Source organism: Pseudophryne corroboree, unplaced genomic scaffold (assembly GCF_028390025.1).
Source record: "Pseudophryne corroboree isolate aPseCor3 unplaced genomic scaffold, aPseCor3.hap2 scaffold_464, whole genome shotgun sequence".
Classification (NCBI taxonomy): domain Eukaryota; kingdom Metazoa; phylum Chordata; class Amphibia; order Anura; family Myobatrachidae; genus Pseudophryne; species Pseudophryne corroboree.
Window position 1 is genome coordinate 105,337 of NW_026970078.1, and position 13,447 is coordinate 118,783.

General features: G+C 43.4%; 8 non-coding genes across 8 annotated transcripts; 3 read left to right on the top strand and 5 right to left on the bottom strand.

Moving 5' to 3' along the window:
* Nucleotides 1–10,118: 10,118 nt before the first annotated feature.
* Nucleotides 10,119–10,234, bottom strand: LOC135027606 (U5 spliceosomal RNA). Its single transcript, XR_010224022.1, has one exon. It is a non-coding gene; the product is annotated as a U5 spliceosomal RNA (small nuclear RNA).
* A 275-nt stretch (nt 10,235–10,509) lies between these two features.
* LOC135027601 (U5 spliceosomal RNA) lies at nt 10,510–10,625 on the bottom strand. Its single transcript, XR_010224017.1, has one exon. It is a non-coding gene; the product is annotated as a U5 spliceosomal RNA (small nuclear RNA).
* A 274-nt stretch (nt 10,626–10,899) lies between these two features.
* On the bottom strand, nt 10,900–11,015 carry LOC135027595 (U5 spliceosomal RNA). The gene has a single exon (XR_010224012.1). It is a non-coding gene; the product is annotated as a U5 spliceosomal RNA (small nuclear RNA).
* Nucleotides 11,016–11,301: 286 nt separating this feature from the next.
* On the bottom strand, nt 11,302–11,417 carry LOC135027571 (U5 spliceosomal RNA). The gene has a single exon (XR_010223989.1). It is a non-coding gene; the product is annotated as a U5 spliceosomal RNA (small nuclear RNA).
* A 270-nt stretch (nt 11,418–11,687) lies between these two features.
* On the bottom strand, nt 11,688–11,803 carry LOC135027591 (U5 spliceosomal RNA). Its single transcript, XR_010224008.1, has one exon. It is a non-coding gene; the product is annotated as a U5 spliceosomal RNA (small nuclear RNA).
* A 144-nt stretch (nt 11,804–11,947) lies between these two features.
* Nucleotides 11,948–12,110, top strand: LOC135027452 (U1 spliceosomal RNA). Its single transcript, XR_010223924.1, has one exon. It is a non-coding gene; the product is annotated as a U1 spliceosomal RNA (small nuclear RNA).
* A 671-nt stretch (nt 12,111–12,781) lies between these two features.
* On the top strand, nt 12,782–12,945 carry LOC135027317 (U1 spliceosomal RNA). Its single transcript, XR_010223803.1, has one exon. It is a non-coding gene; the product is annotated as a U1 spliceosomal RNA (small nuclear RNA).
* Nucleotides 12,946–13,097: 152 nt separating this feature from the next.
* Nucleotides 13,098–13,260, top strand: LOC135027515 (U1 spliceosomal RNA). The gene has a single exon (XR_010223960.1). It is a non-coding gene; the product is annotated as a U1 spliceosomal RNA (small nuclear RNA).
* The last annotated feature ends 187 nt before the right edge of the window (nt 13,261–13,447 follow it).

The following is a 13,447-nucleotide window of genomic DNA, read 5'->3' on the forward strand; positions in this document are numbered from 1 at the left end:
TTGTAGTCCCAAAACCGGACGGTTTGGTCAGACCCATATTAAATTTAAAATCCCTTAACCTATACTTGAAAAGGTTCAAGTTCAAGATGGAATCGCTAAGAGCGGTCATCGCCAGCCTAGAAGGGGGGGATTTTATGATATCTCTGGACATAAAGGATGCATACCTTCATGTACTCATTTATCCACCTCATCAGGCGTACCTAAGATTTGCGGTACAGTATTGTCATTACCAATTTCAGACGTTGCCGTTTGGTCTCTCCAGAATTTTCTCCGAGAATTTTCACCAAGGTAATGACGGAAATTATGGTGCTCCTGCGAAAGCAAGGTGTCACAATTATCCCGTACTTGAACGATCTCCTCATAAAAGCGAGATCAAGAGAGCAGTTGCTGAACAGCGTATAACTTTCATTGAAGGTGTTACAGCAAAACGGCTGGATTCTCAATATCCCGAAGTCGCAGTTGGTTCCTACGACTCGTCTGACTTTGCTTGGGCATTATTCTGGATACGGACCAGAAAAGGGTTTATCTTCCGATAGAAAAGGCCCAGGAACTCATGACTCTGGTCAGGAACCTATTGAAACCAAAACAGGTGTCAGTGCATCACTGCACTCGAGTCCTGGGAATGATGGTGGCATCATACGAGGCCATTCCCTTCGGCAGGTTCCATGCGAGGATCTTGCAATGGGACCTACTGGACAAGTGGTCCGGGTCACATCTACAGATTCATCAGTTGATCACCCTGTCCCCCAGGGCCAGGGTATCTCTCCTGTGGTGGCTGCAGAGTGCTCACCTTCTAGAGGGCCGCAGGTTCGGCATTCAGGACTGGATCCTGGTGACCACGAACGCGAGCCTCCGAGGTTGGGGAGCAGCCACACAGGGAAGAAATTTCCAAGGTCTTTGGTCAAGTCAGGAGACTTGTCTTCACATCAACATCCTGGAGCTAAGGGCCATATACAACGCCCTATGTCAAGCGGAGACCTTACTTCGCGACCAACCAGTTCTGATCCAGTCAGACAACGTCACCGCAGTAGTTCATGTAAACCGCCAAGGCGGCACAAGGAGCAGAGTGGCGATGGCGGAAGCCACCAGAATTCTTCGCTGGGCGGAGAATCAAGTAAGCGCACTGTCAGCAGTGTTCATTCCGGGAGTGGACAACTGGGAAGCAGACTTCCTCAGCAGACACGACCTACATCCAGGAGAGTGGGGACTCCATCAGGAAGTCTTCGCACAGATTGCAAGTCGGTGGGGACTGTTCCAGATAGACATGATGGCGTCCCGCCTCAACAAAAAGCTACAGAGGTATTGCACCAGGTCAAGAGACCCTCAGGCAGTAGCTGTTTAAACAGCTCTTCATTTTCTGATTTTATGTTTATGCTAACAAATTTGCTCTCTGAAAAGTGTCCACAAAGCCAAGTCTCTGATTAACACCTTTGTAGGAATGGTTTTTCACCTATTACTGAATTAAACTTGCTTCATTGGAAAGGCAGCAAGATGCATCCTCATTTCAATGTCTACTGAAATAATACAGGTTGACACCAGGAAACATAAACGCCACTGCATCCTTGCTGCTTTCGCATGTGGAAGTCTGTTTAATGTGAAAACAAGGTGATATCTAATTAGCACACAGGTAAGGAATTAAGAAAATCTTTATTTAAGGGTGAAGGTGTTTCTCACAAAATCGTTGCCCCAATGCATCATTGAAATTCAAGCTGGAAAGATGATTTTAATATATCACTTGTACATTTTGTATTGCTCTTCTGGTGACAATGTAGTTTGTTTTTGTCAATTACCATTTTAATAATAGGGTAAAGAAAATTAAGTGGATTTTTGAAAGAAAACAATACTGTCAATATACTATTAAAACAAATTAAAATGGTAAAAGTTATTGTACTTTAAGTAAAAATAAAAGAGCAAAAATATCAATCCCAGTTTTGGATTACTTTAATTAACAAAAAAAAATGCATATAGCAGAGGATAGTTTCAATCTGCCTACCTCTGGGTTATGGGCCCAGCATGTTTCCATTGCAGTACTCTGCTGCACATGTAAGTGCAAGAGATCCTGAAGCACTCACTCATCATGGGAAAGTACCAATGTGTTTCTTCGTTGGTTGATGGAAGAAACATCTTACAAAAACTCTCCAGATTATTGACTTTTTAAAGTTTTTCTAGGAAACGTTCTAGATGAATGCTTATTAGCCTTTGTCAGTATGTATGTTTGTAAAGTGTCTCTGTGGCGCAATCGGTTAGTGTGTTTGGTTATTAATCAAAGGGTTGGTGGTTCAATCCCACCCAACGATGTAATTGACCTTGTTATCAGATTTTGGTGATCTTTAAGTAGACAAGTCAAAATTTCAAACCCTTTTCTTATGGTGTAGGGTACCTGGCCTACTCTGATGTAATCAGAGTTAGATTTGAATCAGTGATTTTATAAAAAAACAGCTAGGAAGCACAATTTAGCAGTGGGTTGCAGAGAAAAAGAAATATGCTGGCAGAAAAATCCAATTGAGTGATTAAACAGCTCTTCATTTTCTGGCTTTATTTTTATGCTAACTAATTTGTTCTCTGAAAAGTGTCCACAAAGCCAAGTATCTGATTAACATCTTTGTAGGGATGGTTTTTCACCTATTACTAAATTAAACTTGCTTCATTGGAAAGGCAGCAAGATGCATCCTCATTTCAATATCTACTGAAATAATACAGGTTGACACCAGGAAACATTAACGCCACTGCATCCTTGCTGCTTTCTCATGTGGAAGTCTGTTTAATGTGAAAACAAGGTGATATCTAATTAGCACACAGGTAAGGAATAAAGAAAATCTTTATTTAAGGGTGAAGATGTTTCTCACAAAATCGTTGCCCCAATGCATCATTGAAATTCAAGCTGGAAAGATGATTTTAATATATCACTTGTACATTTTGTATTGCTCTTCTGGTGACAATGTAGTTTGTTTTAGTCAATTACCATTTTAATAATCGGGTAAAGAAAATTAAATGGATTTTTGAAAGAAAACAACACTGTCAATATACTATTAAAACAAATTAAAATGGTAAAAGTTATTGTACTTTAAGTAAAAATAAAAGCTAAAATATCAATCCCAGTTTTGGATTACTTTAATGAACAAAAAAAAAATGCATATAGCAAAGGATAGTTTCAATCTGCCTACCTCTGGGTTATGGGCCCAGCATGCTTCCATTGCAGTACTCTGCTGCACATGTAAGTGCAAGAGATCCTGAAGCACTCACTCATCATGGGAAAGTACCAATGTGTTTCTTCATTGGTTGCTGGAAGAAACATCTTACAAAAACTCTCCAGATTATTGACTTTTTAAAGTTTTTCTAGGAAACGTTCTAGATGAATGCTTATTAGTCTTTGTCAGTATGTACTTTTTGCAAAGTGTCTCTGTGGCGCAATCGGTTAGTGTGTTCAGCTATTAATCAAAAGGTTGGTGGTTCAATCCCATCCAGGGAAGTAATTGACCTTGTGATCAAATTTTGGTAATATTTAAGTAGACAAGTCATATATCAGAGGATAGTTTCAATCTGCCTACCTCTGGGTTATGGACCCAGCATGCTTCCATTACAGTACTCTGCTGTACATGTAAGTGCAAGAGATCCTGAAGCACTCACTCATCATGGGAAAGTACCAATGTGTTTCTTCATTGGTTGATGGAAGAAACATCTTACAAAAACTCTCCAGATTATTGACTATTTAAAGTTTTTATAGGAAACGTTCTAGATGAATGCTTATTAGCCTTTGTCAGTATGCACTTTTGCAAAGTTTTGCTGTGGCGCAATCAGTTAGTGTGTACGGCTATTAACCAAAAGGTTGGTGGTTCAATCCCACCCAGGGACGTAATTGAACTTGTTATCAGATTTTGTTGATCTTTAAGTAGACAAGTCAAAATTTCGAAAACCCCTGTTATGGTGTAGGGTACCTGGCCTTCTCTGATGTAATCAGAGTTAGATTTGATTCATACTGTTAACTGGGTAGTATATCACAAGTTATACGGTGTGATTGGTGTGGCTGGTATGAATCTTGACCTTGGATTAACAAAAATCCTTTCCTCGTACTGTCTGTCTCCTCTGGGCACAGTTTCTCTAACTGAGGTATGGAGGAGGGGCATAGAGGGAGGAGCCAGTGCACACCCAGATCTAAAGTCTTTCTTAAAGTGCCCATGTCTGCTGCGGAGCCCGTCTATCCCCCATGGTCCTTACGGAGTCCCCATCATCCTCTACGGACTACGAGAAAAAAAAATTACCGGTAGGTTTAAAATGTTATTTTTTTCTCTGCAACCCACTGCTAAATTGTGCTTCCTAGCTGTTTTTTATAAAATCACTTAATTAAATCTAACTCTGATTACGTCAGAGAAGGCCAGGTACCCTACACCATAAGAGGGGGTTTGAAATTTTGACTTGTCTACTTAAAGATCACCAAAATCTGATGACAAGGTCAATTACATCCCTGGGTGGGATTGAACCACCAACCTTTTGGTTAATAGCCCATGTAAGTGCAAGAAATCCTGAAGCACTCACTCATCATGGGAAAGTACCAATGTGTTTCTTACAAAAATTCTCCAGATTATTGACTTTTTAAAGTTTTTCTAGGAAACGTTCTAGATGAATGATTATTAGCCTTTGTCAGTATTGACTTTTGCAAGGTGTCTCTGTGGCGCAATCGGTTAGCATGTTTGGCTATTAACCAAAAGGTTGGTGGTTCAATCCCACCCAGGGATGTAATTGACCTTGTAATCAGATTTTGGTGATCTTTAAGTAGACAAGTCAAAATTTCAAAAACCCCCCTTATGGTGTAGGGTACCTGGCCTTCTCTGATGTAATCAGAGTTAGATTTGATTAAGTGATTTTATAAAAAAAACAGCTAGGAAGCACAATTTAGCAGTGGGTTGCAGAGAAAAAAAAATATGCTGGCAGAAAAATCCAATTGAGTGATTAAACAGCTCTTCATTTTCTGATTTTATGTTTATGCTAACAAATTTGCTCTCTGAAAAGTGTCCACAAAGCCAAGTCTCTGATTAACACCTTTGTAGGAATGGTTTTTCACCTATTACTGAAATAAACTTGCTTCATTGGAAAGGCATCAAAGATGCATCCTCATTTCAATGTCTACTGAAATAATACAGGTTGACACCAGGAAACGTCACTGCATCCTTGCTGCTTCCTCACGGGGAAGTCTGTTTAATGTGAAAACAAGGTGATATCTAATCAGCACACAGGTAAGGAATTAAGAAAATCTTTCTTTGTGGGTGAAGATGTTTCTCACAAATTGTTGTCCCAATGCATCATTGAAATTCAAGATGGAAGATGATTTTCATATATCACTTGTACATTTTGCATTGCTCTTCTGGTGACAATGTAGTTTGTTTTTGTCAATTACCATTTCAGTAATAGGGTAAAGAAAATTAAGTGGATTTTTTAAAGAAAACAATGCTGTCAATATACTATTAAAACAAATTAAAATGATAAAAGTTATTGTACTTTAAGTAAAAATAAAAGAGCCAAAATATCAATCCCAGTTTTTGATTACTTTAATTATAAAAAAAAAAATGCACATAGCAGAGGATAGTTTCGATCAATCGACCTCTGGGTTATGGGCCCAGCATGCTTCCATTGCACTACTCTGCTGCTCATGGAAGTGTAAGAGATCCTGAAGACTAAATTGATTAAAGGCCTAAAAGTACTGGACTATAAGGAAAGACTTACTATGCTGAATATTTATACACTAGAAAAGAGGTGCCTAAGAGGAGATATTATTAATATCTTCAAATATGTAAAGATACATAACAAAGAGTTATCAGAGGAATTATTTATTAAAAGAACACGTGGTCACTCGCTGCGACTGGAGGAAAGTTCAGAACGCAATGGAGGAAAGGTTTCTTCACTGTTAGGGCAATCAGGATGTGGAATTCCCTGCCAGGGAAGGTGGTAATGGCGGACTCTGTAATTGGATTTAAAAAAGGAATGGATACATTTCTGAATGAAAAAGCTATCCAAGGTTATAATACTTAAAATATCAACATGGTTAATCCGGGGGTAACATGAGTTATAGTAGCTAACTAGTCATAAAACATTATTCAGCAAGTATGTAGAATCATCACAACTTAAAACAGGTTGAACACGATGGGCAATTTGCCTCTATTCAACCTCAAAAACTATGTTACTATATTACTATGTTATTGTAGTATACAGAACACCACAATGCAATGAGCTGTGATAGTGAGCACTGATGAGGATACTAGAACTGACACTGAGCAGCAAGATGCAGCACTGGACTATTAGTAATGTACTGTAGTATGCTGAGCACCACAATGCAGCACAAGACAATGAGCAGTGATACTGAGCACTGATGAGGATACTACTGAGAACTGACACTGAGCAGGAGAGACACACTACTAGTATTACTGAGCAGCAATAAGTAACCACTGATACTGAGCACTGATATTGAGATTTCCACTGAGAGAACATAGCCACGTCCTCTCCGCTCTCTCTTCAATGCACGAGTAAAAATGGCAGCAACGCGCAGCTCTTTATATGGAAACCGAATCTCGCGAGAATCCGACAGCGGGATGATGACATTTTCCCTTGTTCAGGTTTTCCGAGTCAGGCGGGAACAACCGAGCCTGCCTCGGACCAGTGTAAACCACGTGGAGTTCGTGGGGAATTCGGTTCTCGGAGAACCGAACCCGCTCCTCTCTACCTTATACCCATCAATTTTTTTATTTTCAATCTAAGCCCCTGCAGTTTTCTGTAAGCATCTGCTTCGCTATGATGATCAACAAGTCACAAGGGCAAACACTCAGGGTTTGAGGCGTAGATCTTAGGACCAGCTGCTACAAGCATGGCAGAGGTGTCACTATCACTGGTGACACCCAGAGAGGTGGCGAGGGAGATTGTAATGCAGTGCGCGCAGATAAGCAGCGCAATGGTAAAAAGGAGGCATGGTTTCATAGGTAGGGGCGTGGCCTGGTGGCCTGAATCTACATTTTGTTGCTCCGGGTGTCCCGGGGGTTGGGGGCTGCACCCGGGGACTAGTGTGTGAGCGGTGCTGGCTCCTGCACAGTGACAGGGCATGGCCACCCAGCATGACGCCTCCCTTCTTGACCATGCTGTAATTGCAGTCGCACTGCAGTTCAGCGTGATCATAAAAAATGGTGTAGGCTCCTGCTGGTGCAGACTGTATGTGCGCGCAGGAAGCCGCCACCATTTTTGTGATCACAGCGGCTGAATGTGATGTCATACAGCCGCTGTGACCACGCCCCCTGTGTCTCCTCCGTTGCAGACCCCATTTTGAAGCCTTGCCCCCGCACCGCTCCATCCCTGACTTGGAAATGGAGTGTTGCTGACCCACCTCTCCCCCCCTTCCCCGCCCCGATTGACAGGCAGAGGCGATCACATTCTCTGCGGGGTGCCGCAGAAAATGCAGGCACATGCGTATGCTCTTAGCAATTTTTGCAGTTGGATCGCTTATTGTGATTGCAATCCAACCTGAATCAGGCCCTATTACCTATCACAATGCGCTGCGGGCAGTACAAAATTGGGTTAATATAGGAGAAAAACCCCCAGACCTGTGCTCCTTAACTGTACCTGGTGGCTAGTGGAGCGGCTGCCCAGTAATCAGTGTCCACCGCAGTGCGCACACGGCCCACCCCCTACGGCCTCGCTCCCCTTCATCAGCGGCCTCGTGATCCGGAAGGGTGGTGTGTGTGTGACTGACCTTAGGATGAAACCGGAGCCTCCGCTGCAGTGACCCAGCAACCAGGGCACGGGAGTATATAGCGCCGCTGGGAGTGATGAAGCTGCAGTAAAGATGTCTATTAGACCTAGCCTGCTGCAGCCCTTGTAGATTCTCATAAAACAAGTTCTTCTTTTCTTGTCAAAATTAATAGCTAAGAATAGGCTGCCTGAGGCAGGCCCCTGTTAATTGGCCTGCTACTGAAGGCACCAACTACAAACTGAGCTCCCTGTTCATGGAAGCGGGGTTATAGAGGAGAATGCACTGAGCTTCTTGGGAACAGTCAAAAGCTTTGAGCCGGTTGGTGCCTCAGATCAAGATCCTACTCTACACCCCAATGTGAATCCTTGTGGAGTCCAGTGTACCCCACAGAAGAAATTAATGTGTCACACCCATTGGCAGCAACCTTAGAATAGCTGCTGACGGGCACAATTGAGAAAGGAAGGGGGGGGGACATTTGAATCCAGCACATAGATGCAATTCAAATATGTAATTTGTACCTTCCTATTTTAAAATATAATGGATGAACCTCACCCTGTGAGAACAATCTTCATGATCAAGAGATCTAATATGTAAAATAAGTATGAGTTGGGATAGGGCTGGGGAGGGTGGCAGCTCGGGCAGCCCCTCCCCCGTCAAGTTAAGGAGATTCAACTGAGGAAGCACAAGGGAACTCTCGTCTGGGGACAACAACTGCAGGGAGACCACATCTTTTCAGATGAACATGGGATGGCGGAAGGCTGCCTAATACTGAAGCACCATCAAATATCAAACCATATCCAACAACTAGTACAAGCATTCCTGGGGGAAGGTCTGCAGCAGACGGATTTGCATACGGTGATGTCATCCAAGCAGTGGGCCAAAGTTGGCTGGAACCCTCATCTGCATATAAAAAGAGAAAAGGGGCATGCAGGGCATGGCGGCCTTTTGCAGTGCTTGGATGACCCCTAGTTCGCATTAAACACCCCCACCCTCCTTTGGTGTGGGGCTCATGTTGGCCATGCCCCATCCCCTGAAGCATTCATGCTGATTTCTTGCAGCAGCTGGGCACTGTAACAGCTCCAGAGCTGCTCTGTAAGGCAAGTAAAAGGGTGTGGGCCCTGCAGCACCACCTGTAGTTCGCATTGTGCGTTGGAAGGCACAAAGTAAGCAGACGGGAGGAGAAGTCAGGATAGTACACAAGGGCATCCTTTTCTCTTAGTCCGTAGAGGATGCTGGGGTCACATTAAGAACCATGGGGTATAGACGGGATCCGCAAGAGACATGGGCACTTTAAGACTTTCAAAGGGTGTGAACTGGCTCCTCCCTCTATGCCCCTCCTCCAGACTCCAGTTATAGGAACTGTGCCCAGGGAGACGGACATTTCGAGGAAAGGATTTATTGTTAAACTAAGGTGAGCATCTTACCAGCTCACACCTTAAGCATGCCGCAGAACGTGGCATTCAACAGAACACAAGCCAACGGCATGAACAATTGCAGCAAAAAGCTGACCAGAACCGTAACACAACATGTGTATAACCACAAGTAATAACTGCAGACACAGTATGGACTGGGACAGGTGCCCAGCATCCTCTACGTACTAAGAGAAAAGGATTTACCGGTAGGTATTAAAATCCTATTTTCTCATACGACCTAGAGGATGCTGGGGTCACATTAAGAACCATGGGGTTATACCAAAGCTCTTGAACGGGTGGGAGAGTGCGTACGACTCTGCAGCACCGAATAACCCAACTTGAGGTTATCATCAGCCAAGGTATCAAACTTGTAAAACTTAGCAAAAGTGTTTACTAAATAGCTGCTCGGCAAAGTTGCAATGCCGAGACTCCCCGACCAGCTGCCCAGGATGAACCCACCTTTCTAGTAGAATGGGTCTTCACCTAATTCAGTAACGGCAATCCTGCCGTGGAATGAGCATGCTGAATCTTACCACAGATCCAGCGCATAATGGTCTGCATGGAAGCAGGACACCCAATCATGTTGGGAGCATACAGGACAAACAGAGCCTCTGTTTTCCTAATCTGAACCGTTCTGGTGACATAAATTTTCAAAGTTCTGACCACAGCCAGAGACTTTGACTCAACGAAGGTGTCAGTGGCCAAAGGCACCATGTGGAAAGATGAACCACCTTCGGCAGAAATTGTTGACGTGTCCTCAATTCTGCTCTATCTTCATGAAAGATCAAATAAAGGCTCTTGTGATACTGCATGGTTTGTACTGTTTTCCATGTGCTCCCAGATCTTTCAAGCAAGTAGCATGGTCAAGAAAGTTCTGTTTGAAAAGAAACAAACATTTACTGTCATTGTTATGCAAATAAACTTACATTAAAGCTAACAAGAAAGCACACTCGTTCTGTTTTTAAACTGATAAAAGAAACCCCAATAATATGGGGCATGCAAAAATTGAGATAAAACTCAGTTTTGCTCCTCTCCACGGAAATCTTTAATAAAAGGCGAAATATTTGTTAGTTCTGAAGAGAAACCAGAGCATGACCAAGATTCCACCTGTCGCCTGAGTGCCATGCCAGCAGTTCTCATTCAGCTGAAAGTGAGCACCCAATTTGAATGAAAGAAAGCAGATTTCTCACCAGGCTTCCCCTTGCTATAAACATGGTTTGTACTCTTTTCCATGTGCTCCCAGATCTTTCAAACAATTAGTGTGGTCAAGAAAGTTCTGTTTGAAAAGAAACAAACATTTACTGTCATTTCTATGCAAATGAGCTTACATTAAAGCACACTCGTTCTATCTTTAAACCAATAAAATAAAACCCCAATAAGATGGGGCATGCAAAAATTGAGATAAAACTCAGTTTTGCTCCTCTCCACGGAAATCTTTAGTAAAAGGCGAAAGATTTGTTCGTTCTGAAGAGAAACCACAGCATGACCAAGATTCTACCTGTCGCCTGAGTGCCATGCCAGCAGTCCTCATTCAGCTCAAAGTGAGCACCCAATTTGAAAGAAAGAAAGCAGATTTCTCACCAGGCTTCCCCTTGCTATAAACATGGTTTGTACTCTTTTCCATGTGCTCCCAGATCTTTCAAGCAATTAGTATAGTCAAGAAAGTTCTGTTTGAAAGGAAACAAACATTTACTGTCATTTCTACGCAAATGAGCTTACATTAAAGCACACTCGTTCTATCTTTAAACTGATAAAAGAAACCCCAATAAGACGGGGCATGCAAAAATTGAGATAAAACTCAGTTTTGCTCCTCTCCACGGAAATCTTTAGTAAAAGGCAAAAGATTTGTTCATTCTGAAGAGAAACCAGAGCATGACCAAGATTCCACCTGTCGCCTGAGTGCCATGCCAGCAGTCCTCATTCAGATCAAAGTGAGCGCCCAATTTGAAAGAAAGAAAGCAGATTTCTCACCAGGCTTCCCCTTGCTATAAGCATGGTTTGTACTCTTTTCCATGTGCTCCCAGATCTTTCAAGCAATTAGTATGGTCAAGAAAGTTCTGCTTGAAAAGAAACAGACATTTATTGTCATTGTTATGCAAATAAACTTACATTAAAGCTAACAAGAAAGCACACTCGTTCTGTCTTTAATCCGATAAAAGAAACCCCAATAATATGGGGCATGCAAAAATTGAGATAAAACTCAGTTTTGCTCCTCTCCACGGAAATCTTTAGTAAAAGGCGAAAGATTTGTTCGTTCTGAAGAGAAACCAGAGCATGACCAAGATTCCACCTGTCGCCTGAGTGCCGTGCCAGCAGTCCTCATTCAGATCAAAGTGAGTGCCCAATTTGAAAGAAAGCAGATTTCTCACCTGTCTTCTCCTTGCTATAAGCATGGTTTGTACTGTATTCCATGTGCTCCCAGATCTTTCAAGCAAGTAGCATGGTCAAGAAAGTTCTGTTTGAAAAGAAACAAACATTTACTGTCATTTCTATGCAAATGAGCTTACATTAAAGCACACTCATTCTATCTTTAAACCGATAAAAGAAACCCCAAAAACATGGGGCATGCAAAAATTGAGATAAAACTCGGTTTTGCTCCTCTCCACGGAAATCTTTAGTAAAAGGCGAAAGATTTGTTCGTTCTGAAGAGAAACCAGAGCATGACCAAGATTTTTATCTGAAAATATGTGTTCTCCCTGCAGTTGTTGTCCCCAGATGAGAGTTCCCTTGTGCTGCCTCAGTTGAATCTCCTTTACTTGACAGGGGGATGCTCGAGCAGCGACCCTCCCCAGCTCTAGCCCAACTCCTACTTACCTGCCAGGTGAGATACTATGATCATGAAGGTGCTTCTCCCAGGGCAAGGCTCACCCATTGCACTCTGGGTGTGCTGCTTCTGCGATTTCCCCAAATGTGGGAAACTTGACTGCATAATTTGTGTTTCCCCTGGTCGGCTCTCGTATAATTCAGATCTCTTTGTCTCAGGTCTCTCTCCAGCCTAGTTTGCTGTCTGTTTCTACTTCTCTTTTCTTGAGCCGCTCCCTTCTATGCCCTTGCGCACTATCCTGACTTCTCCCGTCTGCTTACTTCGTGCCTTCCAACGCACAATGCAAACTACAGGTAGTGCTGCAGGACCCACACCCTTTTACTTGCCTTACAGAGCGTCTCTGGAGCAGTTACAGTGCCCAGCTGCTGCAAGAAATCAGCTTGAATGCTTCAGGGGCTGGGGAATAGCCAACATGAGCCCCACACCGAAGGAGGGTGGAGGTGTGTAATGCGAACTAGGGGTCATCCAAGCGCCGCAAAAGGCCGCCATGCCCTGCACGCCCCTTGTCTCTTTTCATATGCAGACGAGGGTTGAAGCCAACTTTGACCCACTGTTTGGATGACATCACCATATGCAAATCCATCTGCTGCAGGCCTTCCCCCAGGAATGCTTGCACTAGTTGTTGCATTTGGTTTGTTGTTTGGGGGTGCTTCAGTATTAGGCAGCCTTCTGCCCTCCCATGTTCATCTGAAAATATGTGTTCTCCCTGCAGTTGTTGTCCCCAGATGAGAGTTCCCTTGTGCTGCCTCAGTTGAATCTCCTTTACTTGACAGAGATGTGCCTGAGCAGCGGCCCTCCCCAGCCCTATCCCAAATCATACTTATTTTGCATAGGCGATACCATGGTCATGAAGATTGTTCTCCCAGGGTGAGGTTCATTCATTGCATTCTGGGTATGCTGACCCCTGTGATTTCCCCAAATGTGGGAAACTCGACTGCATTATTTGTGGTAGTGGGGGACTGTGTTTGTGCTTTCCTCTGGTCAGCTCTGGTAAAAATCAGATTTCTTTATCTCAGATCTTCCTCTAGCCTTGTTCTTCTTTCGAGAGTTCCCTTGTGCTGCCTCAGTTGGATCTCTTTCACTTGACAGGGGGGTGCCCGAGCAGCGACCCTCCCCAGCTCTAGCCCAACTCCTACTTACCTGCCAGGTGAGATACTATGATCATGAAGGTGCTTCTCCCAGGGCAAGGCTCACCCATTGCACTCTGGTTGTGCTGCCCCTGTGATTTCCCCAAATGTGGGAAACTTGACTGCATAATTTGTGTTTCCCTTGGTCGGCTCTCGTATAATTCAGATCTCTTTGTCTCAGGTCTCTCTCCAGCCTAGTTTGCTGTCTGTTTCCACTTCTCTTTTCTTGAGCCGCTCCCTTCTATGCCCTTGCGCACTATCCTGACTTCTCCCGTCTGCTTACTTCGTGCCTTCCAACGCACAATGCAAACTACAGGTAGTGCTGCAGGGCCCACACCCTTTTACTTGCCTTACA